General features: G+C 46.3%; 1 protein-coding gene across 1 annotated transcript in view; it reads right to left on the bottom strand.

Annotated features, from left to right (window-relative positions):
• LOC138560841 (zinc finger protein 585A-like) overlaps nt 1–13,425 on the bottom strand; it is a 183,610-nt gene that overhangs the window by 168,093 nt on the left and 2,092 nt on the right. The window contains exon 2 of the mRNA XM_069642748.1: nt 9,041–9,101. The gene's annotated coding sequence lies outside the window, so the exon portion shown is untranslated. The remainder of the gene's footprint in view (nt 1–9,040; nt 9,102–13,425) is intronic.

Below are 13,425 nucleotides of genomic sequence, written 5' to 3'. Positions count from 1 at the left end.
GTGTTTGTACAACTGAGATAAACAGCCTAGTCAAATATGGAACACATGCCAGGTTCGGACAGGTAAAAATGAATAGGGACCCTAACCAGCCCGCTGTCTCGCCTAATTTCTGCTTCTTTAGAGCTCTGCTAACTTCCTCACAGGAGATGACAAAGGCTGCATCAGTGAGGTCAATAAAGCATGGAGTGCCGGTCAGGGGTCCTTGTGTATCCTGGACAAAGGATCTATTCTTGTATAGTTCCATAAAATGATCGACCCACACAGATTCAGGAACACAGCCCTGCTGATTACTACCGGTATTCTCACAGCATAAGCGCATGATTACCCAGAAAACTCAATGTGGCCCCATACGCAGCCTGATCCACCAACTCATTACCTAGGACCCCACAATGACTAAGGGCCCAAGCCAACTCCACCACCGTACCCCCTGCAACACACTCCTCTAATCACTGTCTAATGAGCACAACTATATCCCTCCCATCACAATTCCGCTCCTTAATAGCCAACAACGCACTCATCGAATCCACAAACACCACCACCATAGCCAACTGTTTCTCCATAATCCGAAGCACTGCCATATTAACAGCCATCAACTGCGCCGTGCAGATGGATACATCATCTGACAACCTAGCCACCCAAAACCCCTCACCCGCATAAAAATAGCAGGCCATACCAAACCCGTTCCTCTCCGGATCCCTGGAACCATCCGTATATACTTGAGCGCCAACTTCCCCCTCCACATAATGCACCGCCAATCGCCGACCACCACCCTTCTTGATCACCGGAATGTACTTGAGATCCAAACTGACACCACTATGTCGCCTGTTAAACAGCATACACACCGTTTTGGAGGATACCTTAAAACCCCCAGCCTGATAACACTGTTCCATTACCTCCAAAGCCTCCTGCAACCTTCCTTGAATCACTCCACCCACCTTACCCACAACCCAAATCACTCCATCATCTGCACAGAATCCCACCCGATGACCACTCTGCCGAACGTTCTCTATAAGGCCATCCACCGCTACAAGAAACAAAATAGAGATGACAACACTACCCTGGGGTGTCACATTTTCCATCAAAAACTCGGGACGACAAATCCCCAACATGCACCCGAAACACCCTATTCATCAGAAAAGCTTTAATCCAAGAAAACATCTTCCCCTTAAAACCTTTCTTGCAGCACAAAAACCATGTCTCCTGCACACACACACACACAGCATCAACATCACCCACCCTCAACAACTCCTTCTTCAACCCCTGCCCATTCGCCAACAAACTCCTCGCATTCCATTGCCACAACCTCAGACCCCTGAACCCTCACAGGGAACGTCACCACCACTCACCAACCTATGAACATCCGTATCTGTGATATTTCCAATCCTTAAATACATCTTTGCTGCCTTCACCACCGCCTGCAACCTGTCCGATTTTGACTGACACTCGGCCATCATATTAATAGTTGTGATAATAAAACACAACAAATCCAGCATTCTGATAGTGACACCCGCGCCAATCACCCCCTCAGCCCCCAAGGACTGAACCTCCACCTGCTTCACCACTCCAGCAGGACTATCCAATACAACCAACTGATCCGCCCACACCTTCTGAACTGCTGCAGCATACCTGATGTTATGGGCCACCTTCATACTCACAAACGTACAGGCCTCCACCTGCACAACACATCCCCCAAAGGAAGCAACATGATCCCCACCACAATTACAAAACTTCGGTGTACATACAGAGACACAATCCTTAATATCATGGGGACCACCACACTTACCACACCTTCTCTCCTTCATACAAGATCGCGCCACGTGACCAGACTCCTGACACTTATAGCATCGAAGAGGGGCTGGAACATAAGGTTTCAGCCTAAAACGATGAAACCGCAAAAACACGTGCTCCGGCACTTCACTCCGCCTAAACCGAATAGCCATCATTGTAGAAATTAAGCCCCCATCTGGACTTTTCCTACCCAACCGTCACACCTCCAACTCCTGCAAGGAACTCACAATATCCTTGTCATGCACACAGAGGTACCCCAAAAATCACCCCCTTAGACACTGCACTGCCCTGTTCCAACACAGAAACAGGATGTCTCCCAAGACAACCCAAATCTAATGCCTTGTTCCTGGTCACCTCACCCACACCTTTAACCAACAAACGCCCCCCACTGATTACCTTGAAAGACTGCACAGCACCCGCCCCTTTCCGGATCCACTCGGACACCACAAAAGGGCTAACCCCACTGAGATGCTGATCGGGCTTTGTCAACTTGATAACCACCTGCCAACCCAACTCTGCCTCCATGGGTGCAACCCCAAACTCACACACTGCTGTCCACCACCAGAACCCCCACCGCCATCCACCCTCCGATCCACAGGGGAGGACATGAACACCGGCTCCCACCAAACCCTCCGCCAAATATGATATGATATTGTATTTATATGGCACTCAATACACAAGTGTTTCAGAGCGTGACCAAGCAAAGGGAGGGCAACAGGGGAGAACGAAAATAGCAATCTTACTATGCCCAGTGACATTAAGAGCGCACACGTCCATAGAAAAGGGAGTGAGGGAAAGTGCGGAACAGAGGCGAGAAAAGAATAATAAGTGAAATAAATTTCAGTGAAAAAGGTAGTGCAGCCAGCAAGTGCATGATTAGTCAGGATATATCTGATAATTGCAGAAGACGAGTGGGGGGCTGTATGGGTACAGATACAGATCCCAGTGCCAGGGGTTGATCAGCGGCAGTTCAGAAGGGAGGCAGGGTGAGCGGTATCTGTGCCCGAAGGACAGAGGGTGGCAAGGTGCACGGTGCCACGAGAGATAAGCAGAACAACAGGGGAGAAGAGGGGCAAAGGCAGAAGCGAAGAAGAAGGTCTTGAGGGGCTCCCGGAACCAGAGATGGTGCACCTCAAGTTTCAAGATGGTCGGGAGGCTGTTCCAAAGGGAGGCCCCAGCCAACAACAGATATGTGCCCCCTGCTCGTTTCTTTGAAAAAGGACCGACCCTGAGGCAGTTAGAAGTAGAGGAGCGAAGGGCTCGAGAGGGGAGGTATTTACAGAGGGATAGTTGAAGGTATTTTGGACCCAGGCCCCAGAGAGCCTTGTGGACAATGCAGAGAGTTTTAAATGTAATACCTGCATCCACTGGGAGGCAACAAAGGGATTTCAAAGCTGCAAAGGTGGATGAGGTGACCAGGGCTTGAGGCCAAGGACAGGCCTTGCAGTTTTGTTCTGGATTAGATGTAGAGGTCGGAGAGTGGAGGAAGGTAGATTTAGGAAGAGGCTGTTACAGTAGCCCACCCTAGAGGGAACCAGATCTTAGGAGAAAGTGAGCTTCTGAGGGAAGGAGAGGAAAGGCGGAGTACCTCTAAGGAGGTGCAGTAGGAAGTTTGACTTTTTAGAGACGTCAGAGATGTGAGCAGAGAAGTAAAGTGTGGAGTCAAAGATGACCCTGTGATTCTTAGCCTCGCTGGTAGGAGTAGGAGGAGGGCCAAGGGAGGCCAGCCAGAGAGTGAGGGGAAAGGATGGTGAAGGTGTACCAATGAGAAGGATCTCAGTCTTATTGGCATTTAGACAAAGATCATTGGCAGCACCACAATTTTGAATGACGATTAGGCAGTCTTAGATAAGGGGTTGGCAGTGGAGGTGCCTGAGGGAAGCCTGAAAATGAGTTGGGTGTCATCAGCATAGCATTGGAAGTTGGAACAGAAAATGGAAATGCAGTAGGCGAGAGTTGCAAAGCATTGGTTGAAAAGCCAGGGCTTGAGGTTAGACCCCTGGGGAACACCACAGGTAGAGAGAGAGATAGAGGATAGGAAGGACCCAAGTGTTACCTGGGAAGGTCGATCAGAAAGGAAAGAGGTCAGCCAGGCCAGAGCCTGATCAGTGAAACCCAGGTTGTCACAGAGACGATTGCGCAGGATGGTATGGTTGTCAAGAGGAGAGATCAAGTAGGATGAGGATGGAGGGAATGTTAGAGTCAAGATTAGAAAGCAGGTCTTCACAGATGTCCAGGAGAGCAGTTTCTGTGCTTCTGGCAGCTCTGAATCCAGATTGGTGGTCATGGAGAGAGCCAACAGCGTCAGAACGAAGGTTAAGCTGGGAGATGGCTAGCTTTTCCAGGAGCTTCTCCAAAAAGGGAGTAATGGAAATTGGGCGGTAGTTAGCCAGACAGGAGGGATCAGCTGTGGGTTTCTTGAGGAGAGGATGCACAAGGGAGTGCTTCGGAGGGGCCGGTGGGAGATTCAGATGCCGGAGCGAGGGCATCGATGTGGTCCTTAATGGTTTTAGAGGTTTTCATAGATCGGTTTCATTAATCGTTAGGACAGTATCAGAGATGAGTTTCTGGCAGCACTGCTTGAAAACCGAGAAGAAGGCACTGCACGTTGCTTTACACTGTGTATGGAAGTTGATGATTTAGTAAGAGAACATAATGACTTATCTTGCTCAGAATTAGCCTGAATCAATGGAAAAACCAATGTTATGGTCATGATGATGTTTTATGAGCTCAGGTAGGAGCGATTGTGAATATTGCGGAAAGTTATGCTACATCTTTAGTGATGAATTGCTATTTAGTTTCGATGGAAATTACTGTATACATTAGTGATTTGTAGTTTTATGATGAATTGTATTACATATGTTTTGTAACCGTTTTCATATGTGTATGTGTAAAGTGTAATATGAACTGATCACATGAATACATTATTTCATAAGAAGGGTACAATTGTTTACAAACATTCTAAATACAATTGCACAATAAACATGAAGCACAATAAAACTAATGATCAAAGCTGATTAGAGGAAAGAGAAAGAAGAGAAGTTTTTAATTAGGAACGAAAAATACGATAGGTGACCTGAAATGCACGGATAGAATGAGGTACAGGATGCACGGATAGAATGTGGAGAGCATTCCAATGGTTAGGTGCAAGAAGAAGAAAAGAACGCCATCGAGAAGCACAGGGCAGCCGAGCTACAACATGGACAATGAGATGACAGAAAACCAGCATCCATTTGAAGCAAAGATCTCAAGATAGCAACATATTTTCCAAAATAAAAAAATGGGTCCTTGGAAGGAGTAGGTTTACCTATATTTGCTGCCCACTTTCATGTAATTTAACGCATCATGATTTTACAGTGATGCAAGTGTGGGTATGAGCAAGAGAGATTATTTCTGAAAACCCCTGCAGGTGGTACCATAACACAAACGTCAGGAGTGATGCGTCCCAGTGTTGTCTGGGAGTCATTGAAATGTACGATACAGGGCCATTTAATTGGTGTATCGATTGGGCTAAGGAAAAAGAGCGTTATAAAGGGAGGTATTGTTGGAGACTAAACTTACCGAATCGTCAAGGAGGGTGATGGTGGATCCCGTTTGTGGAGAGGCGGTGGGTGAACTTAAAAGGGTAAGGAGAGAATTGAACTCACTCATTGATGAACGTAATGATCGGAGTAACTTCTATTTGAAATGTGCGTATTATAAGAAGGGTGAAAAATGCAACAGGTGGTTGGCTTATAGGCTGAGGAAGTGGGAGGCGGGGCGGTCTATTCCGTCGATTTGTACGCATGACGGCAGTATAATTTATCATCCGGGTGAGATAAACAACATTTTCAGAGACTTTTATGAAGAACTTTACAAGAATGAGCCAGAGGTATCAGGTGAGGGTACAGAATTTCTGGATAAGGTGGGCCTATCTAGGATTAATGTGGATGATTCAGAGTTGTTGGAGGAGGATTTTTTATTGGATGAGGTTAGGATGGCGATTGGTAAGTTGAATGTGTGTTCCCGGCGGAGTTTTATAAGATGCTGCCGGATTCGGCTTTACGATTGTTGCTAGATATGTATGTGGAGTTGATGGATGTTATGGCAGAGTTTCATCATTGTTCTGGATACCAAATTATTTGGATGAAATCAGATATTATGCCTTTGACACATTCTGTTGATAGGAGGTTTGTGGTGGACTTGGGCTTCAGGTGGTGTCCAGATAAATTGCTGTACTTGGGGGTTAGGCTTACTCAGGAGATAGGGGACATGGTTAAGGAAAATGCGCGGGTCATGTGTAGTGGTTTGCGGACGGACCTTGAGAGATGGAGTCTTTTGAATCTTTCTTTGTGGGGTAAGGTGAATGCCTTAAAGATGATATCTACCCTGAGAATTACTTATGTTTTGAGTGTGGTCCCTTTGATGTTCCCTGAGACTTTTTGGAGAGAGTTGGACAGGATGCTGCAGGAGTTCCTGTGGTATAGGAAGCCCCCGAGGTTGAAGTTGTGGAAGTTACAATTGCCATTGCATAGGGGAGGTCTTGGGGTGCCGAATTTCAGGGCATACCACCTGGCTTTCTTTTCAGAATTTTTGGTTCCATTTGTGGAGGACTTGCAGGATGTCTGGGTAGAGGCTGAAACCAGTTTCCATGGGCCTCTTACTCCAAGAGCTGTGTTGACTTCGGTCTCTAGACAGAGTTGTGGACATGATTTGCTGATGGATAACGTGAGGAGCGCCTGGAAGGGCTTGTGTCGTTATTTGAAGGTGGACGCTTTGAGGGAGCCTGATGCCTCGGTGTGGCTAAATCCTGCTATCAAAATAGATGGCAAGGTGGTCTTTTGGGCAGATTGGTTTCTGGGTGGGGTGAGGTGGGTTGCTGATCTGTTTACAAATGGTTGTTGGATGAATGCAAGGCAATTGCAGCAACAATATGGTATTGAAAACTTTAGACCCTCTGATTTTGTGAAGCTTAAACGTGCGATTGGAGTTGTGGATTTGGAGAGGAACATTGCATTGGATCTGTTTGCAAGGAATTTGGTGGGATCGGGTGGGGGACTGGCCAGTTGCCTGTATAAAGCATTTGTGTCGTGTTATCAGGGGAATGATTCTCTAAGAGAGGAATGGGGCAGGAGAATCGGATTGGATATCACAGAGGGCTTACGGCAAAACATGTGTATGAATGTGAAGTTGAGCTCGCTGGGACTCACGGAAAGATCGAGACAGATTAAAATTCTTAATCAAATTTATTGGACGCCTGAGAGAATGTGTAAAAGAGGGTTGTTGGAGAGTGCAGATTGTTGGAGATGTTCATGTGAGATTGGTACGACGGAACATCTGCTATGGGATTGTAGGCTGGTGAGACTGTTTTGGGGTGAGATTGGACGTGTCTGTGATGAAGTGATTGTTGGTCTCCCGGTCTTGGATTTTAGTGTGATCATATTTGGGAGTGATGAGTCTTTGGATGATCTCACTCAAAGTGAGAAGAAGTGGTTGTTCAGAGGGGCAATGACTGGTAAAAGAATTATATTGAGGAACTGGAAAAATGCTTTGACATTGAATGTGGAGACGTGGTTGTCTGAGATGCATGAATTGGCAAATATGGAGAGAGTGATGTATAGGAGACTTGGTAAATTGGCTTTGTTTGAGAAAATATGGGGTAGATTTTTGCAGTTGTTTTAAATTGACATTATAGTTGTTGGTTGGGGGGGTAATTGAGAGATGTATTTGAGATGTTGGGGATTTAGGGTATTGTATATCTCGCTGTGTACATAGTACTGTGTAAAATGTTGTGCTTTTTTTCATGTGTTATTTGAAATACGCTGATTGTATTGGGATTTGCTATGGATGTTGTGTAAATAAAGTTTCAAAAAAGAAAATAAAACGTCAGGTTACTCTGGCCTAAAACTACGACTCTTAATGCTATATTTCACATAAAGGCTTTGTAACATCAGTGATTGAGGTATTACCAGATGAGCTCCATCCCTCACCCCTCCTGCCAGGATGGTCCAATATCAGGATTTTAGATCCCTCACATAGCACGTCATGCAGAGCTCGGCACGCGTCGTGACTGAATCATGCTGCTGTTCGGAACAGTATCTGCAGGGTGTGAGATGCGAGGACTTGATGAAGACCTAGACCCAGTTGATGGAGCCACATCTTGGAGCTTCCCTCCCAGGTCAATTTGTGGGAAGAGTGCTTCAAAGTGGGTCATCAGGAATGCACACAGGCTGCTAGCCAATAGGGGATCCCAACACCTAACAATGCCAGTTGGTCATTTTATCCCACAACTGGTGACAATAAGTTAATAAATAAGGGATACAGATGATTTCAGGAGCCTGCAATACTCGGGTCACCTAACTTGCTAACAGTTAACAAGCGTGTGCAAGTGGGCATGTCACTGTCCTTTACTCAGCTTCCTTCATTATCATGAGGGCGAAGGTTTCAATCACCTCATGTTGTGACTGCTCTAGCGGGTGGGCAGGCAAGGGAAGTGTGTGTGTGTCTGTGATACTTCCGCACTACATACCATCCTTTCCATTGACTCTACCGCATGCCCTCAATTCCCCTCCAGAACGCTCACTCATTCATGAATAGCAACATAAAAACACCCACCAAAGTGTAGATCTGGTGTTCCGCTTCATTCAGCCCCTCCCGATAAAGGTTTTACCATCAATCCCTTGCTCCCCAAGTGATCAGCAAAGAGGACAACCAACACTAGGTGTAGCTACCAATGTGCTTATTTAACTCACTTTTACAATTCCACTCCTCCGCCCCCCTATAGAATAGTGCTGAGATACACCATACAGGTCCAAAAGCGAATTACCAATTGAGTTTAATAGAACAGCATAGAGGAAAGGATTAACATGACATGCTATGTGTATTTGTAGAGTGCACCCCGCTTCCCCCCCCCCACACACACACTGATGTATTTTGGTTTCCTAGACAGAAGGTAACAGATGTTCATTGTTACAAAACTCAGAGGCTCATTCTGTCAATCTTGGATGGATGAAGGGCTGGGTGGACCTGCAGGATTCAAACTAGTGACTATGAGATCACACAACCATGGATCCTACCAGCGAATGCCCTAGTCCACTGAGCCACAGACCTGGATGCTAAACTTGGATCTGGACACCAGTTTTAGGAAGAGGCAGGAATGGATACAAGACAGGAGAGAAGGAGACATGAAGGGTACAGGAACGCAGGGTGGGAGACTGGCTATCTCAGAAGCATAGAACAACCTGTGCAGACAAAATCTACAGCAGTTATTTACCTTTTGGTGCCTGTGCTTCTTACGTTTTGCAGAGTAGGAGGACGCAATATTGTGTTTAGATCTATAAATTGAAGACATTATTACGTTATTAAATATTATAAACGCAAGACATCCCATAACGATAAATAATCGAAACATCCAAAGAGGAGCTTTCCGTTCTCTCACCGCCCAGAAATGCACGCTCGATCACATACACAGAAGACAGGATTAACTGGAGGTTTATGAAGAACAAGCAGGTCAAACGTAAATAACACTTGGCCAAAACAGAAGATCACTTTCTCACTAAAAGAGGAGTGAATAGTCGCTGGTCTCACCCACAGCAAATGATTGCCCAATGATTCCTTAAGACATATTTCACATTTAAAAACATAGCATTTGAGGTCCCAGGGAGATTAAAAGGAGCCCATCCACCCAGGACAGTTATTAGTCCAGTTGGTGCCCAGGGCGAAACACTACCATGCGCCCCCTGCACTCGGCATGCGCGCCACTCCCAAACTACACCCCACAGATAAGTAACTCCTACCCAATATCAATAAATCACTGCTATTCAAATGAAACAGGTTTTATTACATTGCGAGTCAAGAACTTTGCAAAAACTGGAAAATGCTACACATAGATTTGGTGATCAGCTGCTTTTGAGTTCAGAGCAGCTTTTGGCTTCCGTCTCATAGCTGTGCTAATAGTGGTTGTTAACTTTAGGAGACCAGAGTCTATAAAAAAAAATTGAGTTTGGGAGCCGGAGGAGATGTTGCTGTAGGCTGGCAAGAAAACAGAAGGCTGGAAGAGAAAGCACTGGATCAGGTGGGAGGGGTCAAAGTCCCTCCTAATCCCTGGCTGGATTTTAATGCCACTAAACTGGATTTTTGGCTTTTCTGAGACATTGGAGTCCCCAGAGGACTGTCTATTGACTTTTGAGCAGAACTATTGATTTTGATTGAGCTGTACGGGGAATATGTTGTACTTTTCCACCCAAGGCACGAGAGCTCACACCCTCAATTTTAATTGGCTACATGCTGGCACTATGCTCAAACTCAAATTGGCATCAACTCCTTTTGAATCATTTTATCTCTGTTATGCTTTTTTGATGAAGTGGCTAGTGATTTGTATTGATGATTGATATGTTAGGCATATTGCTTGGATTGTGTAAACCATTTCAGGCTTCAAGCTCCTCCAGCTCTCATCTACCTGTTGTGAGGCAGCATGGTATCAAAAGACACAAATAATCAAGATTAAAAACCTTTAAGCTATGGAATCATCCGAAAGTGGGGGTGCTGTGGTCCATTTGGAAAGAGGGGACCCAAACCAACCATTTGACAACATGGCCTTCTCCACTTCACTTTGGGGTCCTCCACTTGGATTGGGCAACAAGGGATTAAAAAATGCTCAGGTTTGGTCGGATATGGGCATGGAATGGGCGGGCCAATTGTTTAAAGAGGGAGTATTTCTAACATAGGAGGAAATGAGGGAGACTCTGGGACAGGGTACAATCTCCATATTTGAAAATAATAGGCTGAAAGGCATTTTGGGCACACAAACCTGGGGGCAAAAGTTCAAGGGATCCCTGACCCCCTTTGAGAAAATGCTGGATTCAGCAGACTCGAGACGAGGGATGGTATCTAAGATATACAAATTATTGAACACCATTAACCTACCGGAAAGGAGAGGGTTTTGTAACTACTGGAATAAATTGGCAGGGGAGGAGCTATCGGAAGAAGCATGTAGTAAGATTTTCAAAATAGCCTTCCACCGCAACCTTTTTACATCAGACATGGAGCACAACTTAAAGATCATACAGGGTTGGCATAGGGACCCGCTGAAGTTATCAAAAATGTTCCCGGGGGTCTCTCCCAAATGTCCAAGAGGTTGCGGTTTGGTGGGTACGAGGGCACACCTGTGGTGGCAGTGCCCGCAGGTTCAGACATATTTGGAGAGCATGAGAGGATGGATTACTGAAGTCACCGGGGAACCTCTACCGCAAGACCCACTGACGATCCTCCTGGGCCTTCCCCCAAGAGACTCGGAAGTATACAGATACCCCAGAATATGGGAAAAGATTCTGAGGGTGGGGAGGGTTGCCCTGGTGCAAAAGTGGAAGAGCCCGGTACCCCCCTCCAAGGAGGACTGGCAGAGGAAATTAAAGAACATGTTTCTCATGGATAAACTTACTGCTATGGTTAATGATGCCTCCAGCACGTTTCAACTGAAATGGGAGGGAGTGAGGCAAGCGTGGGGATGGGAAGTACACTGACGCATGAGGGCCGACCAGGTCACGAGAAATGAGGAGGAGAGCCTCAGAGAATGGAATAGAATGGATTGGAATGCAGAGTCTGGGTTGAAAGTACAGCACATGAGGGGTCCACTGTCTGCCATACAGTGATTGATTTACAGACCATGAAAAGACCTATTTACGGCCAAGTCCTCATCCGCAGATGAAGAACTTTCCGTGAACGTCTTAACACCAGTTCATGTTTGTAGAGCACTCATTCGGGGTTTCAGTTTGAGGAAACTCTAGTGGGGGTGTTGGGTTAGGGTGAGGGGAAGGGGGGTGGGGGAAATGTTGTTGTTTGATAAAAATGCCAATAGAACCAAAGTTTAAAAAAAAAAACTTTATTAACTTGAGAAGGAGTTTAGACTTTTTAACTGGCCCTATTTCTAAATGTGAGCAGAACTGCCTGCGAGCCGACTCCTAATACAATTGCCATGTCAAATGCCGACCCAATGATTGTAATGTTCCTGCTCCTAATGATTGCAATGCTCCTGCACCAGTTCTCAGTACTGCCTGCGTGCCCACTGCTAGTACAACTGCCATGCCAAATGGCATAGCTAATGATTGCAATGCTCCTGAAACAGTTCTCAGTACTGCCTGCGAGCCCACTGCTAATACAACTGCCATGCCAAATGCCTACCCAATGATTGTAATGCTCCTGTGCCTAATGATTCCAAGGCTCCTACGCCAGTTCTCAGTACTGCCTCCGAGCCCACTGCTAGTACAATTGCCATGCCAAATGCCATACCTAATGATTGTAATGCTCCTGTGCCTAATGATTGCATTGCTCTTGCACCAGTTCTCAGTACTGCCTCCGAGCCCACTGCTAGTACAATTACCATGCCAAAAGCCATACCTAATGATTGTAATGCTCCTATGCCTAATGATTGCATTGCTCTTGCACCAGTTCTCAGTACTACCTGCGAGCCCCCTGCTAGCACAATTGCCATGCCAATTGCCATACCTAATGATTGCAAAGCTCCTGCGCCAGTTCTCAGTACAGCCTGCAAGCCCACTGCTAGTAAACTTGCCATGACAAATGCATACCTAATGATTGTAATGCTCCTGTGCCTAATGATTGCAATGCTACTGCACCAATTCTCAGTAGTGCCTACAAGCCCACTGCTAACACGATTGCCATGCCAAATGCCATACCTAATGATTGCAAAGCTCCTGCACCAGTTCTCAATACTGCCTCCGAACCCACTGCTAGTACAACTGCCATGCCAAATGCCATACCTAATGATTATAATGTTCCTGCACCAGTTCACAGTACTGCCTGCGAGCCCAATGCTAGCACAATTGCCATGCCAAATGCCTACCCAATTATTGTAATGCTCCTGTGCCTAATGATTGCAAGGCTTCTGCACCAGTTCTCAGTACTGCCTATGAGCCCACTGCTAGTACAATTGCCATGCCAAATGCCATACCTAATGATTGGAATGCTTGTGTGCCTAATGATTGCAAGGCTTCTGCACCAGTTCTCAGTACTGCCTGTGAGCCCACTGCTAGTACAAATGCCATGCCAAAAGCCATACCTAATGATTGCAAGGCCCCTGCACCTGGTCAGTACTGCCTCCGAACCCACTGCTAGTACAATTGCCAGGCCAAAGGCCTACCTAATGATTAAGAAGCTCCTGCACCAGTTCTCAGTACTGCCTCTGAGCCCACTGCTTGCACAATTGCCATGCCAAATGCTGTGCCTAATGATTGTAATGCTCCTGCACCAGTTCTCAGTACTGCCTGCAAGCCTACTGCTAGCACAATTGCCATGACAAATGCCATACCTAATGATTTTAATGCTCCTTGCCTAATGATTGCAAGGCTCCTGCACCAGTTCTCAGTACTGCCTCTGAGCCCACTGCTTGCACAATTGCCATGCCATATGCTGTGCCTAATGATTGTAATGCTCCTGCACCAGTTCTCAGTGCTGCCTGCGAGTCCACTGCTAGTACAATTGCCATGCCAAATGCCTTCCTAATGATTGCAAAGCTCCTGCACCAGTTCCCAGTACTGCCTGCGAGCCCACTGCTAGCACAATTGCCATGCCAAATGCCATACCTAACGATTGTAATGCTCCTGTGCCTAATGATTGCAAGGCTCCTGCACCAGTTCTCAG

Source organism: Ambystoma mexicanum, unplaced genomic scaffold (genome assembly GCF_040938575.1).
Source record: "Ambystoma mexicanum isolate Mex_15411 unplaced genomic scaffold, UKY_AmexF1_1 Mex_scaf49, whole genome shotgun sequence".
Taxonomy (NCBI): Eukaryota; Metazoa; Chordata; class Amphibia; order Caudata; family Ambystomatidae; genus Ambystoma; species Ambystoma mexicanum.
Note: the sequence above shows the minus strand (reverse complement) of the source record. Positions and strands in the feature narration are given on the sequence as shown.